This window comes from Paroedura picta, unplaced genomic scaffold, assembly GCF_049243985.1.
Source record: "Paroedura picta isolate Pp20150507F unplaced genomic scaffold, Ppicta_v3.0 Ppicta_v3_sca19, whole genome shotgun sequence".
Lineage (NCBI taxonomy): Eukaryota > Metazoa > Chordata > Lepidosauria > Squamata > Gekkonidae > Paroedura > Paroedura picta.
This window is the reverse complement of record NW_027518616.1, coordinates 2,779,396-2,804,481: the sequence shown is the minus strand read 5'-3', so window position 1 is coordinate 2,804,481 and position 25,086 is coordinate 2,779,396.

Genomic DNA, 25,086 nt, shown 5'->3' with positions numbered 1-25,086 from the left:
GTTCCGGGTGGGCGTTGTATTATTTTTTCGGAAATGTTAGACCTGTAAGAGAAAAATTTAAATGGTTGGGAAAGGCCATGGGATGTAGAAATATTTTTTTTCACCTTTTACTTCCTTGTAAAAACAGGAAAATCAATAGGGATTTTCGTACGGATAAGTACCCAGTGAACCGTTCGTTTAGCTTTATATATTGTTCCGGGTGGGCGTTGTTTTGGTTTTTCGGAAGTCTTAGACCTGTAAGAGAAAAATCTAAATGGTTGGGAAAGGCCATGGGATGTAGAAATATTTTTTTCAAATTTTATTTCCTTGTAAAAACAGGTAAATCAATAGGGTTTTTCGTACGGATAAGTGCCCAGTGAACGGTTCGTTTAGCTTTATATATTGTTCCGGGTGGGCGTTGTATTGGTTTTTCGGAAGTGTTAGACCTGTAAGAGAAAAATTTAAATGGTTGGGAAAGGCCATGGGATGTAGAAATATTTTTTTCACATTTTACTTACTTTTAAAAACAGGAAAATCAATAGGGATTTTCGTACGGATATGTACCCAGTGAACGGTTCGTTTAGCTTTATATATTGTTCCGGGTGGGCGTTGTATTGGTTTTTCGGAAGTGTTAGACCTGTAAGAGAAAAATTTAAATGGTTGGGAAAGGCCATGGGATGTAGAAATATTTTTTCACATTTTATTTCCTTGTAAAAACAGTTAAATCAATAGGGTTTTTCGTACGGATAAGTGCCCAGTGAACGGTTCGTTTAGGTTTATATATTGTTCCGGGTGGGCGTTGTTTTGGTTTTTCGGAAGTCTTAGACCTGTAAGAGAAAAATTTAAATGGTTGGGAAAGGCCATGGGATGTAGAAATATTTTTTTCACATTTTACTTCCTTGTAAAAACAGGAAAATCGATAGGGATTTTCGTACAGATAAGTACCCAGTGAACCGTTCGTTTAGCTTTATATATTGTTCCGGGTGGGCGTTGTTTTGGTTTTTCGGACGTGTTAGACCTGTAAGAGAAAAATTTAAATGGTTGGGAAAGGCCATGGGATGTAGAAATATTTTTTTCACATTTTATTTCCTTTTAAAAATAGGTAAATCAATAGGGATTTTCGTACGGATAAGTGCCCAGTGAACGGTTCGTTTAGCTTTATATATTGTTCCGGGTGGGCGTTGTATTGGTTTTTCGGAAGTGTTAGACCTGTAAGAGAAAAATTTAAATGGTTGGGAAAGGCCATGGGATGTAGAAATATTTTTTTCACATTTTACTTACTTTTAAAAACAGGAAAATCAATAGGGATTTTCGTACGGATATGTACCCAGTGAACGGTTCGTTTAGCTTAATATATTGTTCCGGGTGGGCGTTGTATTGGTTTTTCGGAAGTGTTAGACCTGTAAGAGAAAAATTTAAATGGTTGGGAAAGGCCATGGGATGTAGAAATATTTTTTTCACATTTTATTTCCTTGTAAAAACAGTTAAATCAATAGGGTTTTTCGTACGGATAAGTGCCCAGTGAACGGTTCGTTTAGGTTTATATATTGTTCCGGGTGGGCGTTGTTTTGGTTTTTCGGAAGTCTTAGACCTGTAAGAGAAAAATTTAAATGGTTGGGAAAGGCCATGGGATGTAGAAATATTTTTTTCACATTTTACTTCCTTGTAAAAACAGGAAAATCGATAGGGATTTTCGTACAGATAAGTACCCAGTGAACCGTTCGTTTAGCTTTATATATTGTTCCGGGTGGGCGTTGTTTTGGTTTTTCGGACGTGTTAGACCTGTAAGAGAAAAATTTAAATGGTTGGGAAAGGCCATGGGATGTAGAAATATTTTTTTCACATTTTATTTCCTTTTAAAAAGAGGTAAATCAATAGGGATTTTCCTACGGATAAGTACCCAGTGAACGGTTCGTTTAGCTTTATATATTGTTCCGGGTGGGCGTTGTATTGGTTTTTCGGACGTGTTAGGCCTGTAAGAGAAAAATTTAAATGTTTGGGAAAGGCCATGGGATGTAGAAATATTTTTTTCACATTTTACTTCCTTGTAAAAACAGGAAAATCAATAGGGATTTTCGCACGGATATGTACCAAGTGAACGGTTCATTTAGCTTTATATATTGTTCCGGGTGGGCGTTGTATTGGTTTTTTGGAAGTGTTAGACCTGTAAGAGAAAAATTTAAATGGTTGGGAAAGGCCATGGGATGTAGAAATATTTTTTCACAATTTATTTCCTTTTAAAAACAGTTAAATCAATAGGGTTTTTCGTAAGGATAAGTGCCCAGTGAACGGTTCGTTTAGGTTTATATATTGTTCCGGGTGGGCGTTGTTTTGGTTTTTCAGAAGTCTTAGACCTGTAAGAGAAAAATTTAAATGGTTGGGAAAGGCCATGGGATGTAGAAATATTTTTTTCACATTTACATCCTTGTAAAAACAGGTAAATCAATAGGGTTTTTCGTACGGATAAGTACCTAGTGAACGGTTTGTTTAGCTTTATATATTGTTCCGGGTGGGCGTTGTATTATTTTTTCGGAAATGTTAGACCTGTAAGAGAAAAATTTAAATGGTTGGGAAAGGCCATGGGATGTAGAAATATTTTTTTTCACATTTTACTTCCTTGTAAAAACAGGAAAATCAATAGGGATTTTCGTACGGATAAGTACCCAGTGAACCGTTCGTTTAGCTTTATATATTGTTCCGGGTGGGCGTTGTATTGGTTTTTCGCAAGTGTTAGACCTGTAAGAGAAAAATTTAAATGGTTGGATAAGGCCATGGGATGTAGAAATATTTTTTTCACATTTACTTCCTTGTAAAAACAGGTAAATCAATAGGGTTTTTCGTACGGATAACTGCCCAGTGAACGGTTCGTTTACCTTTATATATTGTTCCGGGTGGGCGTTGTATTGGTTTTTCGGAAGTGTTAGACCTGTAAGAGAAAAATTTAAATGTTTGGGAAAGGCCATGGGATGTAGAAATATTTTTTTCACATTTTACTTCCTTGTAAAAACAGGAAAATCAATAGGGATTTTCGTACGGATATGTACCAAGTGAACGGTTCATTTAGCTTTATATATTGTTCCGGGTGGGCGTTGTATTGGTTTTTCGGAAGCGTTAGACCTGTAAGAGAAAAATCTAAATGGTTGGGAAAGGCCATGGGATGTAGAAATATTTTTTTCACATTTTATTTCCTTGTAAAAACAGGTAAATCAATAGGGTTTTAAGTACGGATAAGTGCCCAGTGAACGGTTCGTTTAGCTTTATATATTGTTCCGGGTGGGCGTTGTATTGATTTTTCGGAAGTGTTAGACCTGTAAGAGAAAAATTTAAATGGTTGGGAAAGGCCATGGGATATAGAAATATTTTTTTTAACATTTTATTTCAGTTTAAAAACAGGTAAATCAATAGTGATTTTCGTACGGATAAGTACCCAGTGAACGGTTCGTTTAGCTTTATATATTGTTCCGGGTGGGCGTTGTTTTTATTTTTCGGAAGTGTTAGACCTGTAAGAGAAAAATTTAAATGGTTGGGAAAGGCCATGGGATGTAGAAATATTTTTTTCACATTTTACTTCCTTGTAAAAACAGGTAAATCGATAGGGATTTTCGTACGGATAAGTACCCAGTGAACGGTTCGTTTAGCTTTATATATTGTTCCGGGTTGGCGTTGTATTGGTTTTTCACATGTGTTAGACCTGTAAAGGAAAAATTTAAATGGTTGGGAAAGGCCATGGGATGTAGAAATATTTTTTTCACATTTTACTTCCTTGTAAAAACAGGTAAATCAATAGTGATTTTCGTACGGATAAGTACCCAGTGAACGGTTCGTTTAGCTTTATATATTGTTCCGGGTGGGCGTTGTATTGGTTTTTCGGAAGTGTTAGACCTGTAAGAGAAAAATTTAAATGGTTGGGAAAGGCCATGGGATGTAGAAATATTTTTTTCACATTTTATTTCCTTTTAAAAACATGTAAATCAATAGGGATTTTCGTACGGATAAGTACCCAGTGAACGGTTCGTTTAGCTTTATATATTGTTCCGGGTGGGCGTTGTATTGGTTTTTCGGAAGTGTTAGACCTGTAAGAGAAAAATTTAAATGGTTGGGAAAGGCCATGGGATGTAGAAATATTTTTTTCACATTTTACTTCCTTGTAAAAACAGGAAAATCAATAGGGATTTTCGTACGGATAAGTACCCAGTGAACGGTTCATTTAGCTTTATATATTGTTCCGGGTGGGCGTTGTATTGGTTTTTCGGAAGTGTTAGACCTGAAAGAGAAAAATTTAAATGGTTGGGAAAGGCCATGGGATGTAGAAATATTTTTTTCACATTTTATTTCCTTGTAAAAACAGGTAAATCAATAGGGTTTTTCGTACGGATAAGTGCCCAGTGAACGGTTCGTTTAGCTTTATATATTGTTCTGGGTGGGCGTTGTTTTGGTTTTTCGAATGTGTTAGACATGTAAGAGAAAAATTTAAATGGTTGGAAAGGCCATGGGATGTAGAAATATTTTTTTCACATTTACTTCCGTGTAAAAACAGGAAAATCGATAGGGATTTTCGTACGGATAAGTACCCAGTGAACGGTTCGTTTATCTTTATATATTCTTCCGGGTGGGTCTTGTATTGGTTTTTCGGAAGTGTTACACCTGTAAGAGAAAAATTTAAATGGTTTGGAAAGGCCATGGGATTTAGAAATATTTTTTTCACATTTACTTCCTTGTAAAAACAGGTAAATCAATAGGGATTTTCGTACGGATAAGTACCCAGTGAACGGTTCGTTTAGCTTTATATATTGTTCCGGGTGGGCGTTGTATTGGTTTTTCGCATGTGTTAGTCCTGTAAAGGAAATATTTAAATGGTTGGGAAAGGCCATGGGATGTAGAAATATTTTTTTCACATTTTAATTCCTTGTGAAAACAGGAAAATCGATAGGGATTTTCGTACGGATAAGTACCCAGTGAACGGTTCGTTTATCTTTATATATTCTTCCGGGTGGGCGTTATATTGGTTTTTCGGAAGAGTTAGACCTGTAAGAGAAAAATTTAAATGGTTGGGAAAGACCATGGGATTTAGAAATAATTTTTTCACATTTTACTTTCTTGTAAAAACAGGTAAATCAATAGTGATTTTCGTACAGATAAGTACCCAGTGAAAGGTTCGTTTAGCTTTATATATTGTTCCGGGTGAGCGTTGTATTGGTTTTTCGGAAGTGTTAGACCTGTAAGAGAAAAATTTAAATGGTTGGGAAAGGCCATGGGATGTAGAAATATTTTTTTCACATTTTATTTCCTTGTAAAAGCAGGTAAATCAATAGGGTTTTTTGTACGGATAAGTACCCAGTGAACGGTTCGTTTAGCTTGAAATATTGTTCCGGGTGGGCGTTGTATTGGTTTTTCGGAAGTGTTAGACCTGTAAGAGAAAAATTTAAATGGTTGGGAAAGGCCATGGGATGTAGAAATATTTTTTTCACATTTTATTTCCTTGTAAAAACAGGTAAATCAATAGGGTTTTTCGTACGGATAAGTGCCCAGTGAACGGTTCGTTTAGCTTTATATATTGTTCCGGGAGGGCGTTGTATTGGTTTTTCGGAAGTGTTAGACTTGTAAGAGAAAAATTTAAATGGTTGGGAAAGGCCATGGGATGTAGAAATATTTTTTTCACATTTTATTTCCTTGTAAATACAGGTAAATCGATAGGGATTTTCGTACGGATAAGTGCCCAGTGAACGGTTCGTTTAGCTTTATATATTGTTCCGGGTGGGCGTTGTATTGGTTTTTCGGAAGTGTTACACCTGTAAGAGAAAAATTTAAATGGTTGGGAAAGGCCATGGGATGTAGAAATATTTTTTTCACATTTTATTTCCGTTTAAATACAGGTAAATCAATAGGGATTTTCCTACGGATATGTACCCAGTGAACGGTTCGTTTAGCTTTATATATTCTTCCGGGTGGGCGTTGTATTGGTTTTTCGGAAGTGTTAGACCTGTAAGAGAAAAATTTAAATGGTTGGGAAAGGCCATGGTATGTAGAAATATTTTTTTCACATTTTATTTCCTTGTAAATACAGGTAAATCGATAGTGATTTTCGTACGGATAAGTACCCAGTGAACGGTTCGTTTAGATTTATATATTGTTCCGGGTGGGCGTTGTATTGGGTTTTCGGAAGTGTTAGACCTGTAAGAGAAAAATTTAAATGGTTGGGAAAGGCCATGGTATGTAGAAATATTTTTTTCACATTTTATTTCCTTGTAAATACAGGTAAATCGATAGGGATTTTTGTACGGATAAGTGCCCAGTGAACGGTTCGTTTAGCTTAATATATTGTTGCGGGTGGGCGTTGTATTGGTTTTTCGGAAGTGTTAGACCTGTAAGAGAAAAATTTAAATGGTTGGGAAAGGCCATGGGATGTAGAAATATTTTTTTCACATTTTATTTCCTTGTAAAAACAGGTAAATCAATAGGGTTTTTCGTACGGATAAGTGCCCAGTGAACGGTTCGTTTAGCTTTATATATTCTTCCGGGTGGGCGTTGTATTGGTTTTTCGGAAGTGTTACACCTCTAAGAGAAAAATTTAAATGGTTTGGAAAGGCCATGGGATTTAGAAATATTTTTTTCACATTTTACTTCCTTGTAAAAACAGATAAATCAATAGGGATTTTCGTACGGATAAGTACCCAGTGAACGGTTCGTTTAGCTTTATATATTGTTCCGGGTGGGCGTTGTATTGGTTTTTCGCATGTGTTAGACCTGTAAGAGAAAAATTAAAATGGTTGGGAAAGGCCATGGGATGTAGAAATATTTTTTTCACATTTTACTTCCTTGTAAAAACAGGTAAATCAATAGTGATTTTCGTACGGATAAGTACCCAGTGAACGGTTCGTTTAGCTTTATATATTGTTCCGGGTGGGCGTTGTATTGGTTTTTCGGAAGTGTTAGACCTGTAAGAGAAAAATTTAAATGGTTGGGAAAGGCCATGGTATGTAGAAATATTTTTTTTCACATTTTAGTTCCTTGTAAATACAGGTAAATCGATAGTGATTTTCGTACGGATAAGTACCCAGTGAACGGTTCGTTTAGCTTTATATATTGTTCCGGGTGGGCGTTGTATTGGTTTTTCGGAAGTGTTACACCTGTAAGAGAAAAATTTAAATGGTTTGGAAAGGCCATGGGATTTAGAAATACTTTTTCACATTTTACTTCCTTGTAAAAACAGGTAAATCAATAGGGATTTTCGTACGGATAAGTACCCAGTGAACGGTTCGTTTAGCTTTAGATATTGTTCCGGGTGGGCGTTGTATTGGTTTTTCGCATGTGTTAGACCTGTAAGAGAAAAATTAAAATGGTTGGGAAAGGCCATGAGATATAGAAATATTTTTTTCACATTTTACTTCCTTGTAAAAACAGGTAAATCAATAGTGATTTTCGTACGGATAAGTACCCAGTGAACGGTTCGTTTAGCTTTATATATTGTTCCGGGTGGGCGTTGTATTGGTTTTTCGGAAGTGTTAGACCTGTAAGAGAAAAATTTAAATGGTTGGGAAAGGCCATGGCATGTAGAAATATGTTTTTCACATTTTTTTTCCGTTTAAAAACAGGTAAATCAATAGGGATTTTCGTACGGATATGTACCCAGTGAATGGTTCGTTTAGCTTTATATATTCTTCCGGGTGGGCGTTGTATTGGTTTTTCGGAAGTGTTAGACCTGTAAGAGAAAAATTTAAATGGTTGGGAAAGGCCATGGGATGTAGAAATATTTTTTTCACATTTTATTTCCTTGTAAAAACAGGTAAATCAATAGGGTTTTTCGTACGGATAAGTGCCCAGTGAACGGTTCGTTTAGCTTAATATATTGTTGCGGGTGGGCGTTGTATTGGTTTTTCGGAAGTGTTAGACCTGTAAGAGAAAAATTTAAATGGTTGGGAAAGGCCATGGGATGTAGAAATATTTTTTTCACATTTTATTTCCTTGTAAAAACAGGTAAATCAATAGGGTTTTTCGTACGGATAAGTGCCCAGTGAACGGTTCGTTTAGCTTTATATATTCTTCCGGGTGGGCGTTGTATTGGTTTTTCGGAAGTGTTACACCTCTAAGAGAAAAATTTAAATGGTTTGGAAAGGCCATGGGATTTAGAAATATTTTTTTCACATTTTACTTCCTTGTAAAAACAGATAAATCAATAGGGATTTTCGTACGGATAAGTACCCAGTGAACGGTTCGTTTAGCTTTATATATTGTTCCGGGTGGGCGTTGTATTGGTTTTTCGCATGTGTTAGACCTGTAAGAGAAAAATTAAAATGGTTGGGAAAGGCCATGGGATGTAGAAATATTTTTTTCACATTTTACTTCCTTGTAAAAACAGGTAAATCAATAGTGATTTTCGTACGGATAAGTACCCAGTGAACGGTTCGTTTAGCTTTATATATTGTTCCGGGTGGGCGTTGTATTGGTTTTTCGGAAGTGTTAGACCTGTAAGAGAAAAATTTAAATGGTTGGGAAAGGCCATGGTATGTAGAAATATTTTTTTTCACATTTTAGTTCCTTGTAAATACAGGTAAATCGATAGTGATTTTCGTACGGATAAGTACCCAGTGAACGGTTCGTTTAGCTTTATATATTGTTCCGGGTGGGCGTTGTATTGGTTTTTCGGAAGTGTTACACCTGTAAGAGAAAAATTTAAATGGTTTGGAAAGGCCATGGGATTTAGAAATACTTTTTCACATTTTACTTCCTTGTAAAAACAGGTAAATCAATAGGGATTTTCGTACGGATAAGTACCCAGTGAACGGTTCGTTTAGCTTTAGATATTGTTCCGGGTGGGCGTTGTATTGGTTTTTCGCATGTGTTAGACCTGTAAGAGAAAAATTAAAATGGTTGGGAAAGGCCATGAGATATAGAAATATTTTTTTCACATTTTACTTCCTTGTAAAAACAGGTAAATCAATAGTGATTTTCGTACGGATAAGTACCCAGTGAACGGTTCGTTTAGCTTTATATATTGTTCCGGGTGGGCGTTGTATTGGTTTTTCGGAAGTGTTAGACCTGTAAGAGAAAAATTTAAATGGTTGGGAAAGGCCATGGCATGTAGAAATATGTTTTTCACATTTTTTTTCCGTTTAAAAACAGGTAAATCAATAGGGATTTTCGTACGGATATGTACCCAGTGAATGGTTCGTTTAGCTTTATATATTCTTCCGGGTGGGCGTTGTATTGGTTTTTCGGAAGTGTTAGACCTGTAAGAGAAAAATTTAAATGGTTGGGAAAGGCCATGGGATGTAGAAATATTTTTTTCACATTTTATTTCCTTGTAAAAACAGGTAAATCAATAGGGTTTTTCGTACGGATAAGTGCCCAGTGAACGGTTCGTTTAGCTTTATATATTGTTCCGGGAGGGCGTTGTATTGGTTTTTCGGAAGTGTTAGACTTGTAAGAGAAAAATTTAAATGGTTGGGAAAGGCCATGGGATGTAGAAATATTTTTTTCACATTTTATTTCCTTGTAAATACAGGTAAATCGATAGGGATTTTCGTACGGATAAGTGCCCAGTGAACGGTTCGTTTAGCTTTATATATTGTTCCGGGTGGGCGTTGTATTGGTTTTTCGGAAGTGTTACACCTGTAAGAGAAAAATTTAAATGGTTGGGAAAGGCCATGGGATGTAGAAATATTTTTTTCACATTTTATTTCCGTTTAAATACAGGTAAATCAATAGGGATTTTCCTACGGATATGTACCCAGTGAACGGTTCGTTTAGCTTTATATATTCTTCCGGGTGGGCGTTGTATTGGTTTTTCGGAAGTGTTAGACCTGTAAGAGAAAAATTTAAATGGTTGGGAAAGGCCATGGTATGTAGAAATATTTTTTTCACATTTTATTTCCTTGTAAATACAGGTAAATCGATAGTGATTTTCGTACGGATAAGTACCCAGTGAACGGTTCGTTTAGCTTTATATATTGTTCCGGGTGGGCGTTGTATTGGGTTTTCGGAAGTGTTAGACCTGTAAGAGAAAAATTTAAATGGTTGGGAAAGGCCATGGTATGTAGAAATATTTTTTTCACATTTTATTTCCTTGTAAATACAGGTAAATCGATAGGGATTTTTGTACGGATAAGTGCCCAGTGAACGGTTCGTTTAGCTTAATATATTGTTGCGGGTGGGCGTTGTATTGGTTTTTCGGAAGTGTTAGACCTGTAAGAGAAAAATTTAAATGGTTGGGAAAGGCCATGGGATGTAGAAATATTTTTTTCACATTTTATTTCCTTGTAAAAACAGGTAAATCAATAGGGTTTTTCGTACGGATAAGTGCCCAGTGAACGGTTCGTTTAGCTTTATATATTCTTCCGGGTGGGCGTTGTATTGGTTTTTCGGAAGTGTTACACCTGTAAGAGAAAAATTTAAATGGTTTGGAAAGGCCATGGGATTTAGAAATATTTTTTTCACATTTTACTTCCTTGTAAAAACAGATAAATCAATAGGGATTTTCGTACGGATAAGTACCCAGTGAACGGTTCGTTTAGCTTTATATATTGTTCCGGGTGGGCGTTGTATTGGTTTTTCGCATGTGTTAGACCTGTAAGAGAAAAATTAAAATGGTTGGGAAAGGCCATGGGATGTAGAAATATTTTTTTCACATTTTACTTCCTTGTAAAAACAGGTAAATCAATAGTGATTTTCGTACGGATAAGTACCCAGTGAACGGTTCGTTTAGCTTTATATATTGTTCCGGGTGGGCGTTGTATTGGTTTTTCGGAAGTGTTAGACCTGTAAGAGAAAAATTTAAATGGTTGGGAAAGGCCATGGTATGTAGAAATATTTTTTTTCACATTTTAGTTCCTTGTAAATACAGGTAAATCGATAGTGATTTTCGTACGGATAAGTACCCAGTGAACGGTTCGTTTAGCTTTATATATTGTTCCGGGTGGGCGTTGTATTGGTTTTTCGGAAGTGTTACACCTGTAAGAGAAAAATTTAAATGGTTTGGAAAGGCCATGGGATTTAGAAATACTTTTTCACATTTTACTTCCTTGTAAAAACAGGTAAATCAATAGGGATTTTCGTACGGATAAGTACCCAGTGAACGGTTCGTTTAGCTTTAGATATTGTTCCGGGTGGGCGTTGTATTGGTTTTTCGCATGTGTTAGACCTGTAAGAGAAAAATTAAAATGGTTGGGAAAGGCCATGAGATATAGAAATATTTTTTTCACATTTTACTTCCTTGTAAAAACAGGTAAATCAATAGTGATTTTCGTACGGATAAGTACCCAGTGAACGGTTCGTTTAGCTTTATATATTGTTCCGGGTGGGCGTTGTATTGGTTTTTCGGAAGTGTTAGACCTGTAAGAGAAAAATTTAAATGGTTGGGAAAGGCCATGGCATGTAGAAATATGTTTTTCACATTTTTTTTCCGTTTAAAAACAGGTAAATCAATAGGGATTTTCGTACGGATATGTACCCAGTGAATGGTTCGTTTAGCTTTATATATTCTTCCGGGTGGGCGTTGTATTGGTTTTTCGGAAGTGTAAGACCTGTAAGAGAAAAATTTAAATGGTTTGGAAAGGCCATGGGATTTAGAAATACTTTTTCACATTTTACTTCCTTGTAAAAACAGGTAAATCAATAGGGATTTTCATACGGATAAGTACCCAGTGAACGGTTCGTTTAGCTTTATATATTGTTCCGGGTGGGCGTTGTATTGGTTTTTAGCATGTGTTAGACCTGTAAGAGAAAAATTTAAATGGTTGGGAAAGGCCATGGGATGTAGAAATATTTTTTTCACATTTTACTTCCTTGTAAAAACAGGTAAATCAATAGTGATTTTCGTACGGATAAGTACCCAGTGAACGGTTCGTTTAGCTTTATATATTGTTCCGGGTGGGCGTTGTATTGGGTTTTCGGAAGTGTTAGACCTGTAAGAGAAAAATTTAAATGGTTGGGAAAGGCCATGGTATGTAGAAATATTTTTTTCACATTTTATTTCCTTCTAAATACAGGTAAATCTATAGGGATTTTTGTACGGATAAGTGCCCAGTGAACGGTTCATTTAGCTTTATATATTGTTGCGGGTGGGCGTTGTATTGGTTTTTCAGAAGTGTTAGACCTGTAAGAGGAAAATTTAAATGGTTGGGAAAGGCCATGGGATGTAGAAATATTTTTTTCACATTTTACTTCCTTGTAAAAACAGGAAAATCAATAGGGATTTTCGTACGGATAAGTACCCAGTGAACGGTTCATTTAGCTTTATATATTGTTCCGGGTGGGCGTTGTATTGGTTTTTCGGAAGTGTTAGACCTGAAAGAGAAAAATTTAAATGGTTGGGAAAGGCCATGGCATGTAGAAATATTTTTTTCACATTTTATTTCCTTGTAAAAACAGGTAAATCAATAGGGTTTTTCGTACGGATAAGTGCCCAGTGAACGGTTCGTTTAGCTTTATATATTGTTCTGGGTGGGCGTTGTTTTGGTTTTTCGAATGTGTTAGACATGTAAGAGAAAAATTTAAATGGTTGGGAAAGGCCATGGGATGTAGAAATATTTTTTTCACATTTACTTCCGTGTAAAAACAGGAAAATCGATAGGGATTTTCGTACGGATAAGTACCCAGTGAACGGTTCGTTTATCTTTATATATTCTTCCGGGTGGGTCTTGTATTGGTTTTTCGGAAGTGTTACACCTGTAAGAGAAAAATTTAAATGGTTTGGAAAGGCCATGGGATTTAGAAATATTTTTTTCACATTTACTTCCTTGTAAAAACAGGTAAATCAATAGGGATTTTCGTACGGATAAGTACCCAGTGAACGGTTCGTTTAGCTTTATATATTGTTCCGGGTGGGCGTTGTATTGGTTTTTCGCATGTGTTAGTCCTGTAAAGGAAATATTTAAATGGTTGGGAAAGGCCATGGGATGTAGAAATATTTTTTTCACATTTTACTTCCTTGTAAAATAGGTAAATCAATAGTGATTTTCGTACGGATAAGTACCCACTGAACGGTTCGTTTAGCTTTATATATTGTTCCAGGTGGGCGTTGTATTGGATTTTCGGAAGTGTTAGACCTGTAAGAGAAAAATTTAAATGGTTGGGAAAGGCCATGGGATGTAGAAATATTTTTTTCACATTTTAATTCCTTGTGAAAACAGGAAAATCGATAGGGATTTTCGTACGGATAAGTACCCAGTGAACGGTTCGTTTATCTTTATATATTCTTCCGGGTGGGCGTTATATTGGTTTTTCGGAAGAGTTAGACCTGTAAGAGAAAAATTTAAATGGTTGGGAAAGACCATGGGATTTAGAAATAATTTTTTCACATTTTACTTTCTTGTAAAAACAGGTAAATCAATAGTGATTTTCGTACAGATAAGTACCCAGTGAAAGGTTCGTTTAGCTTTATATATTGTTCCGGGTGAGCGTTGTATTGGTTTTTCGGAAGTGTTAGACCTGTAAGAGAAAAATTTAAATGGTTGGGAAAGGCCATGGGATGTAGAAATATTTTTTTCACATTTTATTTCCTTGTAAAAGCAGGTAAATCAATAGGGTTTTTTGTACGGATAAGTACCCAGTGAACGGTTCGTTTAGCTTGAAATATTGTTCCGGGTGGGCGTTGTATTGGTTTTTCGGAAGTGTTAGACCTGTAAGAGAAAAATTTAAATGGTTGGGAAAGGCCATGGGATGTAGAAATATTTTTTTCACATTTTATTTCCTTGTAAAAACAGGTAAATCAATAGGGTTTTTCGTACGGATAAGTGCCCAGTGAACGGTTCGTTTAGCTTTATATATTGTTCCGGGAGGGCGTTGTATTGGTTTTTCGGAAGTGTTACACCTGTAAGAGAAAAATTTAAATGGTTGGGAAAGGCCATGGGATGTAGAAATATTTTTTTCACATTTTATTTCCGTTTAAATACAGGTAAATCAATAGGGATTTTCCTACGGATATGTACCCAGTGAACGGTTCGTTTAGCTTTATATATTCTTCCGGGTGGGCGTTGTATTGGTTTTTCGGAAGTGTTAGACCTGTAAGAGAAAAATTTAAATGGTTGGGAAAGGCCATGGTATGTAGAAATATTTTTTTCACATTTTATTTCCTTGTAAATACAGGTAAATCGATAGTGATTTTCGTACGGATAAGTACCCAGTGAACGGTTCGTTTAGCTTTATATATTGTTCCGGGTGGGCGTTGTATTGGGTTTTCGGAAGTGTTAGACCTGTAAGAGAAAAATTTAAATGGTTGGGAAAGGCCATGGTATGTAGAAATATTTTTTTCACATTTTATTTCCTTGTAAATACAGGTAAATCGATAGGGATTTTTGTACGGATAAGTGCCCAGTGAACGGTTCGTTTAGCTTAATATATTGTTGCGGGTGGGCGTTGTATTGGTTTTTCGGAAGTGTTAGACCTGTAAGAGAAAAATTTAAATGGTTGGGAAAGGCCATGGGATGTAGAAATATTTTTTTCACATTTTATTTCCTTGTAAAAACAGGTAAATCAAGAGGGTTTTTCGTACGGATAAGTGCCCAGTGAACGGTTCGTTTAGCTTTATATATTCTTCCGGGTGGGCGTTGTATTGGTTTTTCGGAAGTGTTACACCTGTAAGAGAAAAATTTAAATGGTTTGGAAAGGCCATGGGATTTAGAAATATTTTTTTCACATTTTACTTCCTTGTAAAAACAGATAAATCAATAGGGATTTTCGTACGGATAAGTACCCAGTGAACGGTTCGTTTAGCTTTATATATTGTTCCGGGTGGGCGTTGTATTGGTTTTTCGCATGTGTTAGACCTGTAAGAGAAAAATTAAAATGGTTGGGAAAGGCCATGGGATGTAGAAATATTTTTTTCACATTTTACTTCCTTGTAAAAACAGGTAAATCAATAGTGATTTTCGTACGGATAAGTACCCAGTGAACGGTTCGTTTAGCTTTATATATTGTTCCGGGTGGGCGTTGTATTGGTTTTTCGGAAGTGTTACACCTGTAAGAGAAAAATTTAAATGGTTGGGAAAGGCCATGGTATGTAGAAATATTTTTTTCACATTTTATTTCCTTGTAAATACAGGTAAATCGATAGTGATTTTCGTACGGATAAGTACCCAGTGAACGGTTCGTTTAGCTTTATATATTGTTCCGGGTGGGCGTTGTATTGGGTTTTCGGAAGTGTTAGACCTGTAAGAGAAAAATTTAAATGGTTGGGAAAGGCCATGGTATGTAGAAATATTTTTTTCACATTTTATTTCCTTGTAAATACAGGTAAATCGATAGGGATTTTTGTACGGATAAGTGCCCAGTGAACGGTTCGTTTAGCTTAATATATTGTTGCGGGTGGGCGTTGTATTGGTTTTTCGGAAGTGTTAGACCTGTAAGAGAAAAATTTAAATGGTTGGGAAAGGCCATGGGATGTAGAAATATTTTTTTCACATTTTATTTCCTTGTAAAAACAGGTAAATCAATAGGGTTTTTCGTACGGATAAGTGCCCAGTGAACGGTTCGTTTAGCTTTATATATTCTTCCGGGTGGGCGTTGTATTGGTTTTTCGGAAGTGTTACACCTGTAAGAGAAAAATTTAAATGGTTTGGAAAGGCCATGGGATTTAGAAATATTTTTTTCACATTTTACTTCCTTGTAAAAACAGATAAATCAATAGGGATTTTCGTACGGATAAGTACCCAGTGAACGGTTCGTTTAGCTTTATATATTGTTCCGGGTGGGCGTTGTATTGGTTTTTCGCATGTGTTAGACCTGTAAGAGAAAAATTAAAATGGTTGGGAAAGGCCATGGGATGTAGAAATATTTTTTTCACATTTTACTTCCTTGTAAAAACAGGTAAATCAATAGTGATTTTCGTACGGATAAGTACCCAGTGAACGGTTCGTTTAGCTTTATATATTGTTCCGGGTGGGCGTTGTATTGGTTTTTCGGAAGTGTTACACCTGTAAGAGAAAAATTTAAATGGTTTGGAAAGGCCATGGGATTTAGAAATACTTTTTCACATTTTACTTCCTTGTAAAAACAGGTAAATCAATAGGGATTTTCGTACGGATAAGTACCCAGTGAACGGTTCGTTTAGCTTTAGATATTGTTCCGGGTGGGCGTTGTATTGGTTTTTCGCATGTGTTAGACCTGTAAGAGAAAAATTAAAATGGTTGGGAAAGGCCATGAGATATAGAAATATTTTTTTCACATTTTACTTCCTTGTAAAAACAGGTAAATCAATAGTGATTTTCGTACGGATAAGTACCCAGTGAACGGTTCGTTTAGCTTTATATATTGTTCCGGGTGGGCGTTGTATTGGTTTTTCGGAAGTGTTAGACCTGTAAGAGAAAAATTTAAATGGTTTGGAAAGGCCATGGGATTTAGAAATATTTTTTTCACATTTACTTCCTTGTAAAAACAGGTAAATCAATAGGGATTTTCGTACGGATATGTACCCAGTGAATGGTTCGTTTAGCTTTATATATTCTTCCGGGTGGGCGTTGTATTGGTTTTTCGGAAGTGTAAGACCTGTAAGAGAAAAATTTAAATGGTTTGGAAAGGCCATGGGATTTAGAAATACTTTTTCACATTTTACTTCCTTGTAAAAACAGGTAAATCAATAGGGATTTTCATACGGATAAGTACCCAGTGAACGGTTCGTTTAGCTTTATATATTGTTCCGGGTGGGCGTTGTATTGGTTTTTAGCATGTGTTAGACCTGTAAGAGAAAAATTTAAATGGTTGGGAAAGGCCATGGGATGTAGAAATATTTTTTTCACATTTTACTTCCTTGTAAAAACAGGTAAATCAATAGTGATTTTCGTACGGATAAGTACCCAGTGAACGGTTCGTTTAGCTTTATATATTGTTCCGGGTGGGCGTTGTATTGGGTTTTCGGAAGTGTTAGACCTGTAAGAGAAAAATTTAAATGGTTGGGAAAGGCCATGGTATGTAGAAATATTTTTTTCACATTTTATTTCCTTCTAAATACAGGTAAATCTATAGGGATTTTTGTACGGATAAGTGCCCAGTGAACGGTTCATTTAGCTTTATATATTGTTGCGGGTGGGCGTTGTATTGGTTTTTCAGAAGTGTTAGACCTGTAAGAGGAAAATTTAAATGGTTGGGAAAGGCCATGGGATGTAGAAATATTTTTTTCACATTTTACTTCCTTGTAAAAACAGGTAAATCAATAGTGATTTTCGTACGGATAAGTACCCAGTGAACGGTTCGTTTAGCTTTATATATTGTTCTGGGTGGGCGTTGTATTGGTTTTTCGGAAGTGTTAGACCTGTAAGAGAAAAATTTAAATGGTTGGGAAAGGCCATGGCATGTAGAAATATTTTTTTCACATTTTATTTCCGTTTAAAAACAGGTAAATCAATAGGGATTTTCGTACGGATATGTACCCAGTGAACGGTTCGTTTAGCTTTATATATTCTTCCGGGTGGGCGTTGTATTGGTTTTTCGGAAGTGTTAGACCTGTAAGAGAAAAATTTAAATGGTTGGGAAAGGCCATGGTATGTAGAAATATTTTTTTCACATTTTATTTCCTTGTAAATACAGGTAAATCGATAGGGATTTTTGTACGGATAAGTGCCCAGTGAACGGTTCGTTTAGCTTTATATATTGTTGCGGGTGGGCGTTGTATTGGTTTTTCGGAAGTGTTAGACCTGTAAGAGAAAAATTTAAATGGTTGGGAAAGGCCATGGGATGTAGAAATATTTTTTTCACATTTTATTTCCTTGTAAAAACAGGTAAATCAATAGGGTTTTTCGTAAGGATAAGTGCCCAGTGAACGGTTCGTTTAGCTTTATATATTCTTCCGGGTGGGCGTTGTATTGGTTTTTCGGAAGTGTTACACCTGTAAGAGAAAAATTTAAATGGTTTGGAAAGGCCATGGGATTTAGAAATACTTTTTCACATTTTACTTCCTTGTAAAAACAGGTAAATCAATAGGGATTTTCGTACGGATAAGTACCCAGTGAACGGTTCGTTTAGCTTTATATATTGTTCCGGGTGGGCGTTGTATTGGTTTTTTGCATGTTTTAGACCTGTAAGAGAAAAATTAAAATGGTTGGGAAAGGCCATGAGATATAGAAATATTTTTTTCACATTTTACTTCCTTGTAAAAACAGGTAAATCAATAGTGATTTTCGTACGGATAAGTACCCAGTGAACGGTTCGTTTAGCTTTATATATTGTTCCGGGTGGGCGTTGTATTGGTTTTTCGGAAGTGTTAGACCTGTAAGAGAAAAATTTAAATGGTTGGGAAAGGCCATGGCATGTAGAAATATGTTTTTCACATTTTATTTCCGTTTAAAAACAGGTAAATCAATAGGGATTTTCGTACGGATATGTACCCAGTGAACGGTTCGTTTAGCTTTATATATTCTTCCGGGTGGGCGTTGTATTGGTTTTTCGGAAGTGTAACACCTGTAAGAGAAAAATTTAAATGGTTTGGAAAGGCCATGGGATTTAGAAATACTTTTTCACATTTTACTTCCTTGTAAAAACAGGTAAATCAATAGGGATTTTCATACGGATAAGTACCCAGTGAACGGTTCGTTTAGCTTTATATATTGTTCCGGGTGGGCGTTGTATTGGTTTTTAGCATGTGTTAGACCTGTAAGAGAAAAATTTAAATGGTTGGGAAAGGCCATGGGATGTAGAAATATTTTTTTCACATTTTACTTCCTTGTAAAAACAGGTAAATCAATAGTGATTTTCGTACGGATAAGTACCCAGTGAACGGTTCGTTTAGCTTTATATATTGTTCCGGGTGGGCGTTGTATTGGGTTTTCGGAAGTGTTAGACCTGTAAGAGAAAAATTTAAATGGTTGGGAAAGGCCATGGTATGTAGAAATATTTTTTTCACATTTTATTTCCTTCTAAATACAGGTAAATCTATAGGGATTTTTGTACGGATAAGTGCCCAGTGAACGGTTCATTTAGCTTTATATATTGTTGCGGGTGGGCGTTGTATTGGTTTTTCAGAAGTGTTAGACCTGTAAGAGGAAAATTTAAATGGTTGGGAAAGGCCATGGGATGTAGAAATATTTTTTTCACATTTTACTTCCTTGTAAAAACAGGTAAATCAATAGTGATTTTCGTACGGATAAGTACCCAGTGAACGGTTCGTTTAGCTTTATATATTGTTCCGGGTGGGCGTTGTATTGGTTTTTCGGAAGTGTTAGACCTGTAAGAGAAAAATTTAAATGGTTGGGAAAGGCCATGGCATGTAGAAATATTTTTTTCACATTTTATTTCCGTTTAAAAACAGGTAAATCAATAGGGATTTTCGTACGGATATGTATCCAGTGAACGGTTCGTTTAGCTTTATATATTCTTCCGGGTGGGCGTTGTATTGGTTTTTTGGAAGTGTTACACCTGTAAGAGAAAAATTTAAATGGTTTGGAAAGGCCATGGGATTTAGAAATACTTTTTCACATTTTACTTCCTTGTAAAAACAGGTAAATGAATAGGGATTTTCGTACGGATAAGTACCCAGTGAACGGTTCGTTTAGCTTTATATATTGTTCCGGGTGGGCGTTGTATTGGTTTTTAGCATGTGTTAGACCTGTAAGAGAAAAATTTAAATGGTTGGGAAAGGCCATGGGATGTAGAAATATTTTTTTCACATTTTACTTCCTTGTAAAAACAGGTAAATCAATAGTGATTTTCGTACGGATAAGTACCCAGTGAACGGTTCGTTTAGCTTTATATATTGTTCCGGGTGGGCGTTGTATTGGGTTTTCGGAAGTGTTAGACCTGTAAGAGAAAAATTTAAATGGTTGGGAAAGGCCATGGTAAGTAGAAATATTTTTTTCACATTTTATTTCCTTGTAAATACAGGTAAATCGATAGGGATTTTTGTACGGATAAGTGCCCAGTGAACGGTTCGTTTAGCTTTATATATTGTTGCGGGTGGGCGTTGTATTGGTTTTTCGGAAGTGTTAGACCTGTAAGAGAAAAATTTAAATGGTTGGGAAAGGCCATGGGATGTAGAAATATTTTTTTCACATTTTATTTCCTTGTAAAAACAGGTAAATCAATAGGGTTTTTCGTACGGATAAGTGCCCAGTGAACGGTTCGTTTAGCTTTATATATTCTTCCGGGTGGGCGTTGTATTGGTTTTTCGGAAGTGTTACACCTGTAAGAGAAAAATTTAAATGGTTTGGAAAGGCCATGGGATTTAGAAATATTTTTTTCACATTTTACTTCCTTGTAAAAACAGATAAATCAATAGGGATTTTCGTACGGATAAGTACCCAGTGAACGGTTCGTTTAGCTTTATATATTGTTCCGGGTGGGCGTTGTATTGGTTTTTCGCATGTGTTAGACCTGTAAGAGAAAAATTAAAATGGTTCGGAAAGGCCATGGGATGTAGAAATATTTTTTTCACATTTTACTTCCTTGTAAAAACAGGTAAATCAATAGTGATTTTCGTACGGATAAGTACCCAGTGAACGGTTCGTTTAGCTTTATATATTGTTCCGGGTGGGCGTTGTATTGGTTTTTCGGAAGTGTTAGACCTGTAAGAGAAAAATTTAAATGGTTGGGAAAGGCCATGGTATGTAGAAATATTTTTTTTCACATTTTATTTCCTTGTAAATACAGGTAAATCGATAGTGATTTTCGTACGGATAAGTACCCAGTGAACGGTTCGTTTAGCTTTATATATTGTTCCGGGTGGGCGTTGTATTGGTTTTTCGGAAGTGTTAGACCTGTAAGAGAAAAATTTAAATGGTTGGGAAAGGCCATGGCATGTAGAAATATGTTTTTCACATTTTATTTCCGTTTAAAAACAGGTAAATCAATAGGGATTTTCGTACGGATATGTACCCAGTGAACGGTTCGTTTAGCTTTATATATTCTTCCGGGTGGGCGTTGTATTGGTTTTTCGGAAGTGTTACACCTGTAAGAGAAAAATTTAAATGGTTTGGAAAGGCCATGGGATTTAGAAATACTTTTTCACATTTTACTTCCTTGTAAAAACAGGTAAATCAATAGGGATTTTCGTACGGATAAGTACCCAGTGAACGGTTCGTTTAGCTTTATATATTGTTCCAGGTGGGCGTTGTATTGGTTTTTCGCATGTGTTAGACCTGTAAGAGAAAAATTAAAATGGTTGGGAAAGGCCATGGGATATAGAAATATTTTTTTCACATTTTACTTCCTTGTAAAAACAGGTAAATCAATAGTGATTTTCGTACAGATAAGTACCCAGTGAACGGTTCGTTTAGCTTTATATATTGTTCCGGGTGGGCGTTGTATTGGTTTTTCGGAAGTGTTAGACCTGTAAGAGAAAAATTTAAATGGTTGGGAAAGGCCATGGTATGTAGAAATATTTATTTCACATTTTATTTCCTTGTAAATACAGGTAAATCGATAGTGATTTTCGTACGGATAAGTACCCAGTGAACGGTTCGTTTAGCTTTATATATTGTTCCGGGTGGGCGTTGTATTGGTTTTTCGGAAGTGTTAGACCTGTAAGAGAAAAATTTAAATGGTTGGGAATGGCCATGGCATGTAGAAATATGTTTTTCACATTTTATTTCCGTTTAAAAACAGGTAAATCAATAGGGATTTTCGTACGGATATGTACCCAGTGAACGGTTCGTTTAGCTTTATATATTCTTCCGGGTGGGCGTTGTATTGGTTTTTCGGAAGTGTAACACCTGTAAGAGAAAAATTTAAATGGTTTGGAAAGGCCATGGGATTTAGAAATACTTTTTCACATTTTACTTCCTTGTAAAAACAGGTAAATCAATAGGGATTTTCATACGGATAAGTACCCAGTGAACGGTTCGTTTAGCTTTATATATTGTTCCGGGTGGGCGTTGTATTGGTTTTTAGCATGTGTTAGACCTGTAAGAGAAAAATTTAAATGGTTGGGAAAGGCCATGGGATGTAGAAATATTTTTTTCACATTTTACTTCCTTGTAAAAACAGGTAAATCAATAGTGATTTTCGTACGGATAAGTACCCAGTGAACGGTTCGTTTAGCTTTATATATTGTTCCGGGTGGGCGTTGTATTGGGTTTTCGGAAGTGTTAGACCTGTAAGAGAAAAATTTAAATGGTTGGGAAAGGCCATGGTATGTAGAAATATTTTTTTCACATTTTATTTCCTTCTAAATACAGGTAAATCTATAGGGATTTTTGTACGGATAAGTGCCCAGTGAACGGTTCATTTAGCTTTATATATTGTTGCGGGTGGGCGTTGTATTGGTTTTTCGGAAGTGTTAGACCTGTAAGAGAAAAATTTAAATGGTTGGGAAAGGCCATGGCATGTAGAAATATTTTTTTCACATTTTATTTCCGTTTAAAAACAGGTAAATCAATAGGGATTTTCGTACGGATATGTACCCAGTGAACGGTTCGTTTAGCTTTATATATTCTTCCGGGTGGGCGTTGTATTGGTTTTTCGGAAGTGTAACACCTGTAAGAGAAAAATTTAAATGGTTTGGAAAGGCCATGGGATTTAGAAATACTTTTTCACATTTTACTTCCTTGTAAAAACAGGTAAATCAATAGGGATTTTCATACGGATAAGTACCCAGTGAACGGTTCGTTTAGCTTTATATATTGTTCCGGGTGGGCGTTGTATTGGGTTTTCGGAAGTGTTAGACCTGTAAGAGAAAAATTTAAATGGTTGGGAAAGGCCATGGTATGTAGAAATATTTTTTTCACATTTTATTTCCTTGTAAATACAGGTAAATCGATAGGGATTTTTGTACGGATAAGTGCCCAGTGAACGGTTCGTTTAGCTTAATATATTGTTGCGGGTGGGCGTTGTATTGGTTTTTCGGAAGTGTTAGACCTGTAAGAGAAAAATTTAAATGGTTGGGAAAGGCCATGGGATGTAGAAATATTTTTTTCACATTTTATTTCCTTGTAAAAACAGGTAAATCAATAGGGTTTTTCGTACGGATAAGTGCCCAGTGAACGGTTCGTTTAGCTTTATATATTCTTCCGGGTGGGCGTTGTATTGGTTTTTCGGAAGTGTTACACCTGTAAGAGAAAAATTTAAATGGTTTGGAAAGGCCATGGGATTTAGAAATATTTTTTTCACATTTTACTTCCTTGTAAAAACAGATAAATCAATAGGGATTTTCGTACGGATAAGTACCCAGTGAACGGTTCGTTTAGCTTTATATATTGTTCCGGGTGGGCGTTGTATTGGTTTTTCGCATGTGTTAGACCTGTAAGAGAAAAATTAAAATGGTTGGGAAAGGCCATGGGATGTAGAAATATTTTTTTCACATTTTACTTCCTTGTAAAAACAGGTAAATCAATAGTGATTTTCGTACGGATAAGTACCCAGTGAACGGTTCGTTTAGCTTTATATATTGTTCCGGGTGGGCGTTGTATTGGTTTTTCGGAAGTGTTAGACCTGTAAGAGAAAAATTTAAATGGTTGGGAAAGGCCATGGTATGTAGAAATATTTTTTTTCACATTTTAGTTCCTTGTAAATACAGGTAAATCGATAGTGATTTTCGTACGGATAAGTACCCAGTGAACGGTTCGTTTAGCTTTATATATTGTTCCGGGTGGGCGTTGTATTGGTTTTTCGGAAGTGTTACACCTGTAAGAGAAAAATTTAAATGGTTTGGAAAGGCCATGGGATTTAGAAATACTTTTTCACATTTTACTTCCTTGTAAAAACAGGTAAATCAATAGGGATTTTCGTACGGATAAGTACCCAGTGAACGGTTCGTTTAGCTTTAGATATTGTTCCGGGTGGGCGTTGTATTGGTTTTTCGGAAGTGTTAGACCTGTAAGAGAAAAATTTAAATGGTTGGGAATGGCCATGGCATGTAGAAATATGTTTTTCACATTTTATTTCCGTTTAAAAACAGGTAAATCAATAGGGATTTTCGTACGGATATGTACCCAGTGAACGGTTCGTTTAGCTTTATATATTCTTCCGGGTGGGCGTTGTATTGGTTTTTCGGAAGTGTAACACCTGTAAGAGAAAAATTTAAATGGTTTGGAAAGGCCATGGGATTTAGAAATACTTTTTCACATTTTACTTCCTTGTAAAAACAGGTAAATCAATAGGGATTTTCATACGGATAAGTACCCAGTGAACGGTTCGTTTAGCTTTATATATTGTTCCGGGTGGGCGTTGTATTGGTTTTTAGCATGTGTTAGACCTGTAAGAGAAAAATTTAAATGGTTTGGAAAGGCCATGGGATTTAGAAATACTTTTTCACATTTTACTTCCTTGTAAAAACAGGTAAATCAATAGGGATTTTCATACGGATAAGTACCCAGTGAACGGTTCGTTTAGCTTTATATATTGTTCCGGGTGGGCGTTGTATTGGGTTTTCGGAAGTGTTAGACCTGTAAGAGAAAAATTTAAATGGTTGGGAAAGGCCATGGTATGTAGAAATATTTTTTTCACATTTTATTTCCTTGTAAATACAGGTAAATCGATAGGGATTTTTGTACGGATAAGTGCCCAGTGAACGGTTCGTTTAGCTTAATATATTGTTGCGGGTGGGCGTTGTATTGGTTTTTCGGAAGTGTTAGACCTGTAAGAGAAAAATTTAAATGGTTGGGAAAGGCCATGGGATGTAGAAATATTTTTTTCACATTTTATTTCCTTGTAAAAACAGGTAAATCAATAGGGTTTTTCGTACGGATAAGTGCCCAGTGAACGGTTCGTTTAGCTTTATATATTCTTCCGGGTGGGCGTTGTATTGGTTTTTCGGAAGTGTTACACCTGTAAGAGAAAAATTTAAATGGTTTGGAAAGGCCATGGGATTTAGAAATATTTTTTTCACATTTTACTTCCTTGTAAAAACAGATAAATCAATAGGGATTTTCGTACGGATAAGTACCCAGTGAACGGTTCGTTTAGCTTTATATATTGTTCCGGGTGGGCGTTGTATTGGTTTTTCGCATGTGTTAGACCTGTAAGAGAAAAATTAAAATGGTTGGGAAAGGCCATGGGATGTAGAAATATTTTTTTCACATTTTACTTCCTTGTAAAAACAGGTAAATCAATAGTGATTTTCGTACGGATAAGTACCCAGTGAACGGTTCGTTTAGCTTTATATATTGTTCCGGGTGGGCGTTGTATTGGTTTTTCGGAAGTGTTAGACCTGTAAGAGAAAAATTTAAATGGTTGGGAAAGGCCATGGTA